This window comes from Opisthorchis viverrini (genome assembly GCF_000715545.1).
Source record: "Opisthorchis viverrini unplaced genomic scaffold opera_v5_35, whole genome shotgun sequence".
Lineage (NCBI taxonomy): Eukaryota > Metazoa > Platyhelminthes > Trematoda > Opisthorchiida > Opisthorchiidae > Opisthorchis > Opisthorchis viverrini.
In genome coordinates this window covers 21,187-25,150 of record NW_008751691.1, presented here as the reverse complement: position 1 = coordinate 25,150, position 3,964 = coordinate 21,187, and positions in this window count along the sequence as shown.

The window sequence follows — 3,964 nt, the reverse complement described above, 5'->3', positions numbered from 1 at the left end:
AGGGCTTCCATCTTCCGATAGTAAATGGTTGACACAACCAATAACCCACTGCTACGCACCACTACGCTCCCTAATAACGCACTGATGATGTCACCTCAATTGCTGATGAAACGTTTGCAACCAAATTGCCCAGCTCAGCGAACAAGCCAACGACCACCATCTACACCAACTGAGCTACCGACATTTTCCTCAATAAAGTACCGAGAGATGCAAAAATCATTCATGGTCATATTTGAAAGGATCATTCTAACAGCTTGTCCGATCCGACGTCATCCAGCAAGTATAGTGAGCCACCAACGTCCACGAAAGTGAATAGAAAGAAGCTTTCGAGTTGAATCCTCCAGCTTGAGTTGGGTGAGCCCATCTATTTGGTTTAACTTTTCAAGCCCATGGGTTGCATCGAAGTACTCACATTGCCCTTTGAGCGCCCATTTTAATTTGTCGTCTCGGACCATGTTTGTAAATCCGCGTTACTTTTTCGCTCTTCTCGTTTGTCCTGTTCCATTCCGTCGACCAGCTCACAAAAACACTAGCCAATCGACCGGAGTTCGGTTCAGCTGTATAAAAAGGGATCCATCCAGGTGGACTGTGTTCCATCCGAGCATGTTCAGGGTGGTGATCACTGCAGCGTAGCTCATTTGATATGCCTCGTGACCACAATAAACTAAACAATACGAGTTTTATTTAAAAATCTTTTTCTGGAATGTTTTGTTTTTGATTTTATAACGTGGGATTCACTAAATCATGCTGAGAGCACTATGCTATCAAGGGTCGGCCACCCATTCGTTGTCCAGTGCTCGGCTCGGGGGGTGCGTGTCAAACCGCAGATAGTCATCTCCCCTAGAATGTGACGTTAGTGTACAACGAGTATCATGAAGAATATAGGATAAAAAACAAATCAGTGGTCTTCCGAAGCAGGGCACCTTTGAATACTAACTAGTAAACACCGGTGCTTATTACCGCTATCATTATCATAACCGTCTTTATCGTTTCGTTGCTTGTAAACACATCATTCCTTCTTTAACGGTCCTTGTCTTGTGCTGCTTGGAGTGTTTCGGCTGGTTCCTACCAAAGAAGATTCGATTTAAAGTGAGAATGATATAATAATCGTTCAGCTGGAACACCCTGTACCTAGCTGCCATACCACCCGAAGGTAGCATGAGGGCTGGGATATTTCCACGTTGCCCAAGTCTAGACAGGGGAAGTCGAGAGGCAGAGGTCGGTTTGGAACCACAGACCTTCCAGTCAATAAATTCGCGCTTTAACCACTTAGCCTTCTCGCTTCCAGACCCGTTTTTCCTTCCTATGGGTGTTTACCACTATTGAAAAGCCTATGCAGGACTTGTGAGGCCAGTGTATCACCATTACTTCACTCCAACGGGGAATGTACCTGCTGAAATGATGATATCCGAAAGGCAATATGGTTACCTGATGTCTTGAACGGCTAAAAAATAATTTTTGACACTTTCAGGGGATATAGGATTTTCCAGTGGATATTTCGTCAGTCAGTCTATGCTGAACTCTGAGAAGCACTCGGAGCCACAAACAGTTAGAATCTCACAAATATTCAAAGGGATTAAAGCTCATTTGACCTCGGACTCAAATAAAGGATTATTGACGCACCATGCTTTTTGAGCCCGAGTTGATCAACCACACGTGATCGAACTGTTGTGGTCATGAAATACTATGCGGGTTTTGTGAGTTCGAATCACTCTAGAGGTTGGTGAACGGTATTAATTTGAGTAAGGATGAAACACAATTGCAATCCTTTTTTGGCACATGCAAGACGAAATCTCTGTTGGAGAGATTCCGTATCTGTTCTTCAGGCTGTTTTGGTTGTATCAATCAATTTATCGACCAACCTTGTTCACTGCTTTCCAGTAGCTGTCGAAACCCCACAGAGAATTTCCTATTTTGTTTGTAGTTCTGTTTTGTAGTTATTGGGTTTGTTGAATATTTAATAGAATCATCGTCTTTTAATCTGACGTCGTTTTTGTGGTTGGCCCGTACAAAGCGTGGAGAATCAGTGGGCCAGAGTTTCACTACGGTTAGATGGAGAATTCATTTATTCATGTCGTGTTCTGATTCTAACAGAGGATAGGTGGAATGAAAGCGTCATCCCCACTCCACCAGGACATCTTGGACGCGGGTGAATTATCTCGCATAGTTGTGTCAGTAAATTGCCAACAAAAAGGAAGAACGCTGCGGTCCTTTTCCAACAGAACCCAGTAGAACCTCTGAGTGAAGTGACATAAAACTGTTGCATGTTGGATCCACTGCCTGATTCCCTCTAATAACCCTTACCCAGAATTTTACCACACTCTACTGCAAACGACTAACTGGGATTACCGTGGAACAGATACAGCCTGGCTGGTTGATCACTTCAAACACCAACAACGATGTATTTTATGTTCTCTAACAGGTCAGTCTTTCCACAAAATCAGACTTAGACTAAGAACGGGTTCACAGAATAAAACAGTCAGCAGGGACTACTCACCACATCTTCAAGTTTCGGCTCCGTGAATCATTCAATCAATAATAGTGAAGGTTGGAAGCTCCAGGGAACAGTATATCACCATGCGTAGTACTTCGTCTTGGAAATGTCATGAATACGTATATCGAGCAATAGATTTGCTAGTGATCAGTCATCTGGATGCTGTCTTAAGACAATCCTCGGATTGATTGTTCTCTTGAGACACGCACACACACACAGAGCGGTTGCTTTCTTTCCTTTCCAAAGTAGAAATGTAAGTACAATCGGATAGTTATACGAAATGAGGAGATCTCACCGTACATTGAGCAACTCTTCTGGTGGTCTTTTGGGCACTGTGGATCACTGATGGCATTTGAGTTTCTGTAATACGGCATACTCTTGGACGCAGGCTACATGTAACTGTGGTTACCTCCTGTACATTCTGTCCTGGTTTTTGTCAAGCGATGTGCATATGGAGAGAAATGAATATGCGTGTGAACAAGCACAAGCCGCTATATGTTCGCGCGTTTATACTATACCAGTGTCTGTTTATATATAAACGTCGCGTAAATCTAAGGCGTTAAAGTCTTAGAGTTGGCTCCAAAAAAACCGTGTTGTTCAAGCGAGAGATTAGTAGGAGTTGCAACTTTGTCGAATCAAGTGGAGAAACACGCGTTTTCATGCAAATACAGTTCTATCCTTACAGCTTTTTTTCGTGTCGTTGACCTAATCAAATGAAGTTGAGAAAACCGCCGTCATATCTCATAGCAGATTTAAAACAGCTAGAGATATCCAAGAGAGTAAGGAACTAAACTACTTATTAGAAGGTCCATAGCTCGAACACAACTCTGGCACTTTGATTGCTCAGTTCTGGACGAGGATATATCAGCTTCCGTACCTCCTATGAGTTACGAATCAGATACACTATCATTACAGGTATGACGTCTCAAGTCTATAAGGCGCTCGTCAGCCAGTTTTTTTTGAACAAGATTCCATACATGATATTACGACAATCCTTCACTAGATGCCATATTCGAATGGCCTCCGCATTTTAATTTTTTATTGATGTGAGACACCTTACAATTATTCTCCACAGATACCTCCTGAAAAAAGGGACAATACTCAAGAAAGTCTACAACGAACTTTCTTGTTCAAATGTCTGTAAACTTTTGTATCTATGACAGGGCTATTCCTAACTACCTAGGGAGTTCATGAATGTGTTTCTTCTGGATGACTGTCATCCTTGGGAAAGAACATATCGATTAAAAATGTTCAATTTCCAAAGAACCCGAACTTCTTGAACCATGCGGCAAAAAGCCAAAGCGTTGAAGACTTCACACAGATTTGGTCTAGCTAGCCTAGCTGAAGGCTGTTTTGAAACTCAGATATAGCGTTTTATTAATACTATGCCATAGATTTTGGGATCAGTTTTGTTTACCAGGAACGAATCGCGCTTAACCCTCTCTTGTCGCATATTACCTTTCTAACTTT